General features: G+C 40.6%; 1 protein-coding gene across 3 annotated transcripts in view; it reads left to right on the top strand.

Annotated features, from left to right (window-relative positions):
• The window catches only part of SHROOM2 (shroom family member 2), a 123115-nt gene that overhangs the window by 53929 nt on the left and 54905 nt on the right, over positions 1–14281 (top strand). The window contains exon 1 of one of the 3 annotated variants that reach the window (XM_027639187.1): positions 8963–9030. The exons of the other annotated variants lie outside the window; for them this stretch is intronic. The gene's annotated coding sequence lies outside the window, so the exon portion shown is untranslated. Of the gene's footprint in view, positions 1–8962; positions 9031–14281 lie in introns of those variants that run through there. 3 annotated transcript variants of the gene reach the window in all.

The raw sequence follows: 14281 nt of genomic DNA, 5'->3' as shown, positions 1-14281 counted from the left end.
GCTACCCACATATCTTGGAACTGACGTGGATGTGGAACAGCATGTGCCATTGCAGATCTTTGGGAGTGGGTATTTGTAACAAATGCACTCAGCTTTCAAGTTCAAGCCCTGAACATTTCTGTGTGACTGCTGTTGGTGGAAGGGCTGGGCTATTTTAAATTCCTGATTTGCAAATTCCCTTGAAAAGTGGGGTAGTCCATTGCTGTGGGCCCATTCTTTTGCTCTAAGCAGGATGGCCACTTTTAAGCGTGTGCCAGGAAGGATGTCCTACCAGCCCCTGCTCCCAGCCAGATCTGGTGTTGGAGACACGAGCAGGTCGTGTGTCAGGATATGTGACAGGGCATGACCAGGGTAGGGCATCTTTTGTTTTCCTTTGCTCCTGCCAGTGAGCTGCCATGGCTCACAGTGGGGTGGTAGGAACCATATAAGCACAAACATGACATGTCGTGCGAACTACATGGCACCTACAGGCCCAGCTCAGGAGAACCTTGCAGTGGTGGTCTTGTGTTTTTAGGAGTGCCTAGCAACCCCAGCAGGATCTTTCTGTGAAGGAGTGTTTAATGGAGCATCTGCCAAATAAGCCACTATGTACATATATGCTCAGTGGGTATCCATAGAAAAGGCCAGCTAGTGTGGAGGTTCACTTGTGCTTGGGATGCCCCTCACCTTCTGCACAGGAAAATCCAGGGCTGGCCAGGCCTCTACTGTGCTCCTCAGCTGTGTGATCCTCTCTACTGATGGAAGGAATGGACATGACAAAAGGGGGATCACACACTTTTATCTTATATTTTCATCAAATTATACCTTAGAAAACCCCTGATGGGGGACCATTTTTCCTGGTTGCCTTACTGTTGCCACAGTCACTTAATCCAACGTGTTACCAGTGTGAATCCACATTCCCTTTGCTGTAATCCTAGCATACCACCCAGGTGTTTGGATGTTTCCTATGCCAGCTGTCTTTTGGTAGGATATATATCTAAAAGGCACTTCTATTTCTTAATTTTCTACCCATCTTGCCTGTTTCTTAGTTGCATTAACATGATTTGATTCATGCTATTGGTGCCATACTAATGGACACTTGAGGTGAACATAAGCTTTATTTCCTCCAGTTGATGGTGTATTGTCCCTGGTTTCAAGGAGCAAACTGTTGTTGCATAGTTTTGGATGTTTGTCTTATACAGCTGTCAGGACTCTCTCAAATACGTATGTTGTGATTAACATGTTGTCATCTTGTGGCAATTTTTGTAATTTATTTTTTTACAAATCTAAAAAATCTACCCTGTAAAACTTGAATAACAGAAAGCCAAAATACAGCAGATGTTACAATATTTTACCAAGTCAACTCTGTTAGGGCAATGTTTGGGCTACTAGAAAGGGCATAGATGTTTCCTTGTAAGTAAAAGGAATCCTCTATAATTTGGATATGCTTATTCAGAAGGTTACTTGTGGCAGTGCTATTCAATTTTGTAAAGTAATTACCAAAATTGGGCAATGTTGCTTTTTTGTGGAATGGAATATCCATCAGATGGTAACAACCTGTGAGTCATGACTGGGTTTTAGATTGGTTTTTTTCCTTCAATCCTGCATGCACTTGTCAAAATGGTTAATTTTGAGCATTAGTAGTCTCATCCAACTTAGTAAGAGCACTCACATGACTGAAGATAAAAAAGTATAGAAGTGCTTGCAGGATTTAACCATAGCTTTTTACCAGGTGGTACATTGGATTTGTTCTTAAGACTGCTTTCCACTTGTGAATTTCATTGTAGATGTTGGAAAATGTAATTTGTAGTGCCTTGGGTGAGAGGGGGAAACAAGTAAACCTTCTAAAATTTGGGGGTCTGCAGACTTATTTCGCACAGTACTTTCACATGCATTTTTTAATGTGTTTGATAATACTGTAGATATCTGAGGATTCCTGACTGAAACAGAATTGTAAACCCATCCATCAACTACCAAATTAATAATCATTTTATGTCAGAAATGTTCTTTGCATTTGGAAGGAATGCTTCTGTATATGTTGTATATGTTTTTAAGTAATTGTTTGAGATTGCTTTTAAGCACTTAACAGTGTTGGTTTTTTAAACACTAGTCAAGAAGTTTGACATGCACATTTCTGGAGAGAAGTAATAATAGTCCTGTTTCAATGTGTTACAGTTTTCTCCTTGTGTTACTTTTATTTTACGTTACATATTTCACCTCCTGAAGATTAAATGATGAGATTGAGAACTTGGCACTTCTTAGATGTTTCAGTATCAAGTATCTATCATATTGAGTGTTGAGATTTTATGCTCAGCTTGCTGAAGTAACTGCATGTAACTCCTTCCAATTTGAAAAGATTATAAAAGTTTTTTTAAAAAATTTCTGAATCCAACCCTTAAATCCAGAAATATGACCACTTCAAAGAAGGGCAGGAATGCAAGTGTGTTGCAGCTTTAGTTACTAAATAACTGAAGAAATTTGCATCTTATCTGTTACACAAGAAACCCATGGTATTTTATGGTCATTGCTACTGAATCTGCATAATACTGGATCACCTGGCTAAACAAAGTCTGGCACAGAGACACAGCTACCACACTGCTGAGTTATACAGCCCTTATGCTTTTAGTCCAGCTTCATGCTGAGAACAGAGGAAGGACGAAATTCCAAAAGCCCAAGTTTGGGGAAATTTCTGCTGGGTTGCAATTGAAACCAGAGTCAGTTCTTTGATCTGCCTCACAGAGCAGCCTTGCCAGCAGGTGGGCAGCTGAACCAGGGTTGGCATCTGATGGGGAAGAAAGCACTCTGGGGGGTGGCAATGTCTTCAAAATCTGGCCTGGCATAGGACATGTCAGAACAAAATAGCTTTCTCAAATAAAACTTCAGTTGTCTCAGCTCATGGCATAGTTTTTTGTGGAGGCTCAGTAATTTGCATCTTGTGGCTATGGTGTTTTAACCAGGAATGAGATGAACTAGGGCTGGGCTGTCTCCTGAAATGCCCTGGGACTGGAGGAGTTCTCTTTCCCCACTCCTGTTTTTGGGTCACCTTGGACGTGGTTAGGTAAATCACAGCTGAAATCACTGTGGGAAAACACCACACCTGTGTAGAAAGACTGGTATTTGGAATGTGGTTTCTGAGGAAGCTCAGCTCCTCTGGGAGTGCTATTGAATGGTAAGCTCGTTGCTCATTATGGTAAGTGGCTGGGAGGCAAAACATACCCATTGTTTCTGGCCACAGGCAACAGAAGGGTTTCCATGGCCTTGTGCCCCGAGGACATGGCAGGTTCCTTCTTGCTGAAGGCAGTGTGTTGGGCTAGCATAGGCAGCTCCATGCTGCTCTGCTTGCTAATTCCATCCCTGGCAAAGGAGGTGGTGGGGAGCATGTCTGAAGGCTGCCCTGCTTCCTGTTCCTCACTCCTGGTCCTTTGCCTCAGTTATGGTAAGACAGCCTAAAATCCCCCGTGTATTTTGACTCCGGCTGCTGCTGTGAGCATTAATGCTATCAGAGGCTGTATTCTTCTTCAGTGTTACTGGTGAATAAAGCTTTTTTTTTTTTTTGTATTTACCTTAAAGGTTAATTTCTTTAGCGCTTTACATGGCACGATAATTTCAAAGATATTTGAAAGTAAACCCTGCTAGAACCACAATTTTATAGCTGTTTTTCAATGTGTGAAGCGTTTTAGATGTTTCCTAATGATAAGTACTCATTAAAAAAAGGGGGTTATTATCCTTTAGAGGACTTCTGATAAATCGTGGCAAAAACTGAGGTAAGAGGATGACATCAGGAGTTTAATGTTATCTAGCCATCGAAAGGTATCAGAATGTGCACAAAATTCTGAGGGAAAAGTATTTATGTAGCTTATATAATATACCATAAATCCCAAGAGCAGCACTTTTATCTCAGACATCCAGATGTGCCTATCTAGTTCCCCAAGGCAGAGCAAGGAAAAACGGTTCCAGAATATGAAAGCTTTATCATGGTAGTCTATTGTGAATTTAGCAGACAGGAAGATTGATGTTATACCTCATACAACTTAATACCTCTTTGTTGACAGTGCATATCTTATTTATAAATTAAATTGCTGTTCCCTCCTGCTCAAGCCTGTACAGTTGGGCTGAGGTACAAGGAAAACCAGAGCAAACTGTGATGTTGAAATCCTGATTTGTTCAAGTCAGTGACTGAAGTCTTTAAGGGCACTAAGGCTTGATAATTTATTTACATTTATTTGTTTTCACAGACAGAACCAGAGCATTTTGCAGATCTCTTTAGTTTCTTTTTATGTGAAATGCAACTTACTAGGGCATAGTATAGGAAAGGAGCTACTCTGCTGTGCTGTGACAAGTTAATACTCCTTCCAGCATGACTTCTTTTAAAAGAAGTGCTGTTGACTGTAGTGTGACATTGCTGTTTGCTCCATTTTTCAGACACAGGTGTGGCTGGCAAATGGGAGGTCAGGCCAGCTGGTTACCCAATGCATGGAAGGAGAAACCAAAAAGCAATACTATAGGCTTTATAGGTCTTACCATGGTTGACAGGAAGGCAAAAGGTGATTGTGTAGACCTTTGTGTGAATTTTGGCGCATAAGAATAGTCATTTAAGGTAGGATATGCTGCTTTCCTAAAATTTTAGGGATTTGTACAGATACCTGTATCACAGAATTCTGTCAGTAACTTGTTCATCAAAATACTGGTTCAATTTGCCATTCTAAGAATATCTGAATATTAATAGGTTGCTTTTATTACTTCCTTTCTATCTTTTAGAGTCTCTCTGTCCCCCTAGAAGTACATGAGTTAAGCATATGTTTGTATTTTTATTTTATTGTTTTCAAGTTCTAGGTCATTTCTTTTTTAGGAATACTTTTTGGAAATCATTTCCTTTTATGATAAGATACTAGAAGCTGAAAATGCAAAAACAGGAACTCCTTCTGTTTTGCATGGAAAATGCTGCAGTTCCATTTGCTGCTTCCAGCAGCTGACTTGGTTGTTACAATTTGTTGGCACTTTTCTTGACAAGATAAGTAGGAAGGGAGTACAAGGTATTGAGATACTTGGTGCATGGAGATCATAAACAGCAAAGCCACAAACACAGTTTTGTTGTTTTAGCTCATTGCCTTGAGTTTTAGTCAGTTATAAACATTCAGAAAAAAATAAGGTGGTATGAGAAAACTTGTTAACTTCAAGTGTCTCAGTTGGAGTGAATCATTTTAAAGGTGCATAAAATCCAAAAACTGCTGAGTAATCTCCCCTTGAAAACAAAGAGAAAGAGCAATAAATGTATCTCAAATTCCACCTTCAAAAATGGAGACACCCATAATATCTCCTGACTTGTGAAGATCACAGCTGTAGCAATTAAATGTCTGAGGACTCCTTTTAAATGTGCAAATAAGACCACCTGACCACAACATGGTTTTTTTATTATTCTGTATAGTTTCAAGTCTGAATTTTCCCTGTGACTGTATCCTTTGCTGGTAGCGCTCTCTTGTGGCTGTTATTTTCATTAAACTACTTAAGGGATTTCAAAATTATGTGTATCATTTCAAGATTTCTACCTTAGGACACACACAGTCTCTTTTGCATAAGCATTCCTAAGTTAAATGTGGTAATACATATTTTAATAATGCAGGAAGGTCAGTCTAGGCAAAAACATGCCAAGTGTGCTTCCCAGAAGATCTCAAAGGGGCAGGTGTATTGAGAGTTCAGGTTTCTAACTGCTTTTCTTGGTGTATTTTCGTCTAAAAGCCATATGCCTGTGGACAGACAGGTGGGAGGCTCAGAGGGGAATGAAGTCTGCTTTGGCAGCAGAGTCAGGTGGAGGAGAGACAGAGATGGGCATCTTCATTAACAGGCTTGATCACAGATCCTGCTCCTCCTGTGGTGCCACTGTCAGCGATGAGCAAGTTACTTCCCACAACTTTGGTTATTAAAATTAATGGAAAAAAAAAGGATCTGGGAAACCTTTCTGTGTGAAACTGACAGGTGTGTTCCTGCTGAAAGCTTGAAAGCTTTTCACCCTGAATTGATGTTTTCTCATTTTAGAGATGGGAGAGGTGAAAGGATTAATTCTTGACCTTTTTTAATTACAAAGATCTTAGCTGATGTTTTATTTTTCAGTAAGGAGGTAAAGCCTAGAAGCTCAGATTATGATGTGCAGAGGATTCCTTTGAACTAGGGACATAGGAGTTTCCTCTTTTAAGAGCAGAGCAGTTATTAATGAGCAGTGGTTTGGTACTACATAGGCTTAATACCAGTGGGATTATGTATCCAGTACCATAGCTTTATAAGCATGTCTGCATTAATACCAAGTGACTTTGGGTGTAGACTCCTTTTCCTTCTATACTGTAATCCAACAGCAACTAGAGTAATGATTCTAGGTTGTTTACTTAGTTGTACTGTCTTGGATAGAGGCACATTTACACCTGAGATAAGGCCTTGAGTGAAAGGGGTTTTCACCCTCAAGACACTTGACTGAAAATCTCTATTCTTCTATAGGCTGAAATCTTGTGTATGGCATTTATCTGATCACCCACCTTCACTCATATATGTAACATAGGCACTGTAATAATCCTAGTTCTTTCAGGGATATTTTTGAAATTGCAACTGGTCTTTTAGAAAAGCTTTCATGGCAATTATGTAACTGTTTATAGCCGTTTTCTAGCAAATGTAGTGCTGTGCCCAGCAGTCCCCGTTGAAGGTAAGATGAGCTTGCTTTGTCTGTTTCCAGTTCTGGCTGCAGTCCAGCAGGACAGTTCATCAGTATATGATTGCAGATTAACAAGGAAAAAAAGCTTTTTGAAGACTAATTAAAAATCCTATCAGTCGACTATATTTTGCGGTTCATGTCTTCCTTTTCTTTAAAATTAAGGAGATACTTAGTTTTCCTCCTCTTTTACCACTGTATCAATGTAATTCTAGTAGTTTTTTAGACCGTAGATTCAATAGTATTCACTGTATGCAATTTATTCTTCTGTTATGTAGGGAGAAGATAGACTTGCTGCTGGAATTCAGGGAAAAAATTATTTTTTTCCCCATATGAATTTTACTTCTCTGTTTTGCCAATAAGTCACCAAGTATAGAATAATATTTGTCAGCTTGACTTTGAATCCTCATTCACACGGCAATAACTCCGTGCCTTTTAGATGCTTTCAGAAACATTGTTAGAATAGTGAGCCATCAGATCAAAGTCTGCCTTTCTCTGGACTGAGTGTCCACTTTATCACTCGTGCATATGTGTTAATGTTAATAAGCAAGGAATCATACTAGCTTACCTTTATTCTAGACTACTTCCAAAAAACCCTCATTACGTTAGCTTTGACATCTGTAAGTAATCAATACTCTCGCCTTTATATGAAGTGTGCTTGTTTTTTAGTAGAATGTTGTGGTCTGGCTAATAAAGATTTAGCCAGACACCAACAAGTTCACACAGTTGAGCTATTGGACTTTTTTGTAATTTTGTAATTCTGTCCTATGCTGTTTTAAGTAGGTTCCTTATTAAAATCCAAATATGCCTGTATGAAATAAGACCACTACTTGCCCTTTTGCCAACCTCCTCCTCCTTCCCAAAGTTTGAAGATTTCTGTAAATCCATGGCACTTCCAGATTTTCCTTTACTATAAGCATATCCTTCTTTGACCTGTGAAAAGCTGTTCATTTTACGTATGCAGGGTGTGGGTCAGTCACTTGGTGAGGATGCTACAGTGCAGTCAGTGTGATATGTTATAGAAGAGAACCAATAAAAATGTATAGTCATTGTGTGTTTAGTGTGATGGGTCAGTAAACCTAAGGATCTTGGCACACAGGCCAGTACTAAGAAGGTTTATCTGTATCCTGCTGGGCCGATCCTTAAGGGTTACAGCATAACTAATCTTTTTTTGTTTTCTCCCAGAGAAACTCTGTACAGCCTGTTACTTTATCCTTTACATCCTCAGGTATGATGGTGGTCAGCAACCATGGCAAGCTTACACGTGTAAATCTGGCCAGTGTGACTATGGAACAAAGCTTATTTTTTCAGGAGAGTTTTAAAATAAATTGTCCTTTGAAAGAATTCCCCAGAATTTGTTAACATCAGTCTCCCTGAAGGTTGTACTTGCCCCTTTTCCTATAGGTGATGATTTCCAATGCCTCTCTGAGAACTGAGCTTGCTTATTTCTAGGGATATTGCAGGCTGCCTCTCTTTTAGGGGAAGTGCTGCTCCCTGAGAAGACTACCTGGGTAGTTTTCTTATACAGGAAAAACATCTCCAATACTATTGATGGCCCATCAGCTCTTAAGAGGCCTGGATTGTTCTGGAGATTTTCTTTTAGCTTTGTCATCTCATATGTGACATTAACTTCTTCTCAATGCGTTTCCCCAGGCCCATCTATTCACCTACCTATTTGGCTAGAAGATTGGAAAAGGAAAGGATAGAACAGATTAAAAAAAAAACCAAAACCCCCCCACACACACAAAACAAACAAAACCAAACAACCAAAACCAAAAACCAAATAAAACAAAAAACTAGAAAAAAAGCCACAAAAAATAATCTTCAGTGGCACAATTTCAATGTATTTTCCGTGTGCCATGTCAAACACCACTTCAAATGAAAAATAAAAATCCCTCTTCCTCCTCCTTCTTCAGGGACTGTCCTCTGGTTTCAGGTTTTGGGCTTTGCTCAGCTTTTCTGCACCGAGCACCTCAGACAGTGTTCACTGGAGCGGGTCGGCGGAGTCGCTGCTATGACTAATCTAAACTGCTATGGCCTCTTAGTGGGCAGCGGTAACAAGGCTCCTTTGTGAGTCTAATTATATCCCCTAAGCTGGCGACTGCAGATTAGCACAGGAGGACAGTCGGTCACAGAGAGCTGTCGAATCCCATGTTCTGTTCTGCCGGCATCACCTGCTTTTGCCGGGAGCAGAGCCCAGGACAGTGCCACCCACACCCCACGCGTGCTGGAGCCCTATCGCCTCTCTCTTGGACCTGTCCCACTCGGTGACGTGGGACTTGCCCGCCAGCTGGGAGCCATGCCAGGTCCCTGAGGAAGGGGTCCGGGGAGGAGGCACTGCCCAGCACGGTGCCTGGGTAGGTACCTTGCACTGTGCCAGAGTGGGGAGGCTCCTACCAGGCTGGGACATAGGACACTGGCACCTCCTGAGCTCTGGTAGCAGCTCACCCCTTCGTTCCATTGTCGGAATAAGCGAGTGTTCATGGTGCCTTTCTCTTGGCTTTTTTGTCTTTTTTTAACTTCTTGGAGTAGGGGGATAAAGAAAAAGCTATGCATTTTTGTCTCAAATGCATCTGATTAAAATTTCATTATAAGATTGTTGAAGTGGAGTCAGCAGGTGTGGACAACTGAAAAGTTGCTTTTTTTTATTGTTTGCTTTCAAATTTGCCTCCCATTTCTCATGCAGACCTGGCTTTTGTATTGCTGAGCAAAACCCCTCATCTCCCACCCAGGCTGTGCGCTGGGGTAGTTTGCTACTTTCTACAAGGTCTGCAACTAGTCTTCTCAGGCCGGTCTCTTCATCCCAAAGTGTATCCTCAGGACAGATGGAGTAGCAGAGTCACTGTTAGTGAAACTTAGTGTCAAGGCCTAAGAGTTTTTAAGTCTTGGTGTGAAAAGAAAAATTCAGCGGAAAAAGTTTCCCAGGCTGTGAGTTGTTTGCTGACATGCGCAGAGCTTACTCATGGGTGAAAGGGGATTTTTACGGAATAGTGATAGAGGAAATGAGTATGCTGATAAATGTGTGAGACCAAGATTGTTTGTTCCTCCCAGTAAATCTAAAGAAGGGATCGTGGGATTTCTCCTTGGGAAGGAGAGGAATATGAAGTGTTGAGCAAAACTTGGGGGGGGGAATAATAATCTTTTAAATACACTTGCCCTACGCAGTTTGGGGAAGGGGGAGAGGGTGTTAAATGATAAATTTGGCAGAGTAGGATTTTTTTCCTCATTGCCAGGCAGTTGCTGCTTCCTGCTTTTCAAGGACATATGCTGTGAAGGTGAGGTGCTTGAGCAGCATGGGCTCAGGATGTGTTTCTGTCTCAGTCTTCTTAGTGGTGACCAGACAGGCCAGCCAACTCCATTAGAGAAATCCTTAATCTAGTAAGGTTAATGAAGCTTCTCACACTGGAGGGCTGCTCAGATAGAATCTGCCCATTGTGTTTGTTGGGAAGGATCCAAGATCAACTTCTGCATGTTACTATTAGTTTATAATAAAGTATAATAATACATGTGCACTGGCACATGAAACTCATCATACATTTCTGCTGACTTCACTGAACTTTGAGTAAAGATATAAAATATTACACTTCCATTAATTACTTGGTGTTCATAAGAGGTATTCAGTATGTCTCTTTCAGTGACTTTTTTTTTTAATATATGAAGATAACTCTTCTATTCTTTGAGGCTGTTTAAACTTCCCTGTTGGGAACTCTGTACCACCCTAAAGGGAGTGTTGCAACCCAGTTTTGTTTTCCATCTGAAGACAACTAAATGTAGTATATATAATGCAAACAGCCTGTTAGAGCCATATTCACTGCTCCAAGTTTAATAATAGTGACGTAGGCACAACTTGCATGTGAATGTAGTAGTAGTATTGGGCTTATGCAGGAAGAATGCAGGAATAACTATTTATGAATATTAGCTAAAGCTTTTTTTCCTGTATTTTCTCATTCTTTGTACCTGATTTGGGCTTGGAAAATCATTTAGGTAAGTTTCTGATTTGATTTGTTTGTATCCAAGCACATGTTTCAACCCGTTGTTTTTGGTTTTTTTTAATTTTGTTTTTGCCAGACTGACTCTCTTGTAAAAGGTATTCTTGGAGATAATTGAGGTGACTAAAGATTGAGATCTGAAGGGATGGTGTGAGCTAGGCTGGAAAAGGAATGGTCTATTGAAGATTTGTGTTGTTGTTGCTGTGAAGTAATTCTGTTGTCAATCTTGTTTGGAAAATAGCTTTTATTTTACTGTGAAATGACTGAACCCAGCTTTCAAGTCTAGTGATTGGGTGCATATCTTGGCACATTCAGTTTCTGTAAAATAAGCCTACAAAACTGCGAGAACATTATTCCTAAACAAAATCAGCACTGCTTCAGGAATACCAGAAATCAGAGTTGTCTGGTCATTTTTAAACTTTCAGCTCTAAGTGGTTTTAAGTGTTTTAAACCCACTGCCATATATCTGCTCATAATAAGGGATTGTACTTGTTCCCAGGGAATCCAAATTAAGGGAAACAGCACCATTGGAGTTAATGGTTTAAGTCGGGTTGGTTTTTTTTGATCATCATAAATTTATTGAAGATATGAGTGTGTTTGCATGGTGGCAGGTCTGGAGTGAGTTCTTCACATGGACCAGGAGCTCAGACTGGCAGCTGTGTGAGTTGCTGCCTCGGGACCTGAGCCTCCAGAGTGGCACAGGGGACAGCCACTTGTCTGTATCCACCACTGGTTTCTCTGAGGCAGAGGATAAAGTGGCTGTCAGTGTGAATATTTTGCAGAGGTATCTCTGGCTTGATATCCTCGTGTTCACTGCATTTCCTTTTTGTGAACTCTCAGTCATAGTTTGTGTCTGCAGTTCTGGAAGGGTCTCACATTTTTGAGAGGAGTGGAGAAATTAGCCCCCCATTTTCAGGATTCTGACATACCCCTCTGTTTCTGTGTGTGTGATGGAGGAAGGGAGGTTTGGGCAGGGGTGGAGATGGGGACAAATCTCTGTGTCCTGTAGGTACAGTACTGTGTGCAGAGAGTAAAGGGACACGGCACGGCTTGTCCCTTTGCAGTGAGAACAGTGTCATTGTTTCTGGATCCCAGATACCTTTAAAACAGACAATGCAGGGGAAGAAAGGTTGTTTTTACCCAGTCATGCTTCTGTGACATTGGCTGGATCTTAGTCTTGCTTAATCACTGTGTAGCACTGTCTTGTAGCAAGGAGGATTGAAGTTGTGGTCCAGCTCTGTTTCTCACAGAAGATGAAGCGGGACATAGAACCAGCCTCAAGAGAGGAGCCAGCTTCTTTCTTTTGTCTCACTGCAGCCCCCATCTCCCTTCTAGGAATGGAGAGCAGTGTTCTTGCTTTTCTCAGGGTCAGGGTCCTACCCACAGGCTGGTAGGAGCTCTCAGTGACAGCATTATACCTGCCCATGCAGATTGCCTCTACTTCAGTTAAGAGTCACCAAAATGCTGGAGTGATTGAGCCTGAATTAATACAGGCATAGGAGGAGAGGAGCTCATGCTCTAAGTTATTTCAGGAAAATATCTGCCCTTTGCCAATGGAGAAATTGTAGATGGATACATAATTGTTTGAAATTGTAGTATTGCTTGTTGTAATGCTGTTATGGCTGCAGTCATCAGTTGGAGATTAAGAAGGGGATATAACTTGGAACTGAACAATTAACTTCACCTGAAGCTTGAGCTGCCTCTGGGAGGTAAGGAGGGAGAGGTTACCACAGATGATTGTGCAACTCTAACCACCTTATGCCTTGGGCTTCCAACAGGTTAAGGCAGCTGAGATTTCCTGCCCAGATTATGAGCTCTGTAATGTGCCAAACTCTAATGTCTGTTTTAAGCTGAAAATAGCTGTTATGACAATAAAAATCCTTTTTAAAAACAGTGCCATACATCACAGAGTGATTTACAGTTGCATCTCCAGCCCGGTGGAAGCACTATAAATTTTTACGTGCACTTGTATATACAATCCAGAAGGGGCTCCTTGGAAGAGGAGGTTTTCTTTTTTTCTTTTTTTTCTTTTTTTTTTTAACGGAGTAGTTTTTCCTTTCAAATCTGTTGTCCTTCTGAGACCAAGATGCCTCAAGAGAAAGTTTCTAAATAAAAAGCTTATTCTGTTCTTTATTGTGGAAAATATTGTAACTTTTTTACAGTATTGCAGTCATCTTTTGTCTTGGTTATAGCTAAGCTGGAATACAAGGGTCCTGGATGCTATGTGACGTGACCGGTATTTGGAAGATGACTTGAGAATTCCAAATGTTGAGAGAATAGGCTGAAAAGCAGTATTTGAGTACTTAACAAGTGCAAGCTGTTAAATAGATGAGCAATAGTGGGCCTGTTGAGTTGGTTCTGCTTTTTACTCTGGTATTTTTTTCTGACTAAAAAGGACCATATTTTCCATAATGGAAACCTGCAGTATTCCATCTAAATATTTATTTTATTATATTTCTGCATTGCATCTGATTTAGCCATTCCTTTTTGTGCACCATTTTGCCACATAATGTATCACCAAGGTTGTACTATCCTCTGTGTTTCTATGCCACCACTACAAGCATAGTCTCAACAGAGGTTTAGAAAAGGCCTTTGGGTAGAGAAGTCTGAATTGGGTCACAAGTTTGTCATTCTGTATGGATTCCCTTACTGGTCCTTTTGACATTTTCAGTATTCCTTCTCTTAGGTCTTGTGAACCCAAGTAATTTCTGCTGCTGTATTGGGGGAGAGTTGTGATATGACACTTGAAAAGGTTTCAGAAAGTGGGAAAGTCAGGATTCAGCTATTCCTCTGACATAGAACTACTTGGAGGGCTGAGTTAGAATTCTGATGCATAAATTCAAGAAACAGGAAACTGAGTTGTCCCTGGTAGGGCACTGTTGGTCTTGTAACGTCGGGACATCCCTAAGTCCTTTTTAGTGTGGTGGTGATCTCAATATTGCCGCTTCAGAGTGGACAAGGGGGGATAATAATCATTCCCTAAAAAAACCCCAGAAGCTGTGTGCAGTTTGCACCAGTTTTAGATTGGGAATAAGATGTTTTATTATTAGGGTTTGGTTGTACTGCATAGTGTTTAACACAGTTTCTGTGTTTCAGAACTTGGATAAGTAATTCCCATCTTAAGGAAAGACAGGGTTTAATTGTTATGCATGGAAATTTATGGTTATGGTATTGTGAACTCAGATGCTGAGAGCAAGATTTTTACAGAGCTCAAGATACTGCTTTTATGGTCTACAGGCTGGAGAAAGCTCCGTTGTTAGTGTAGGGTGCATCAGGAATAAATTGATGTTGGGTGGGCTGGAGCAGATAGAGCTGAGAGAATTGGAGATTTCTTTTTGAGATGAGTATTTTATTTGGTGATCTTGTCTATATACTTCTGAAATGTCCTGTGGACTGTAATGGAACAAGAGGTAAATCTTTGTCTTCCTCTGTTTTCTTCATTCATGTTGAAGATCAGTTAACACATTCACACTTAATGTGGGGTTATATTTTTTTAGGCATGATTATTCTTAGCTCATAGATAATGTGGGCAGTTTGCATGTAGATTGTGTAGGTTTTAGAAGTGATCTAAACCATTAAATAATCCTTACCAGCCATTGACAGAGCTCTTGAATTTAGT

Source organism: Corapipo altera, unplaced genomic scaffold (genome assembly GCF_003945725.1).
Source record: "Corapipo altera isolate COAL_440 unplaced genomic scaffold, ASM394572v1 0, whole genome shotgun sequence".
In the NCBI taxonomy this organism is placed as follows: Eukaryota; Metazoa; Chordata; class Aves; order Passeriformes; family Pipridae; genus Corapipo; species Corapipo altera.
Note: the sequence above shows the minus strand (reverse complement) of the source record. Positions and strands in the feature narration are given on the sequence as shown.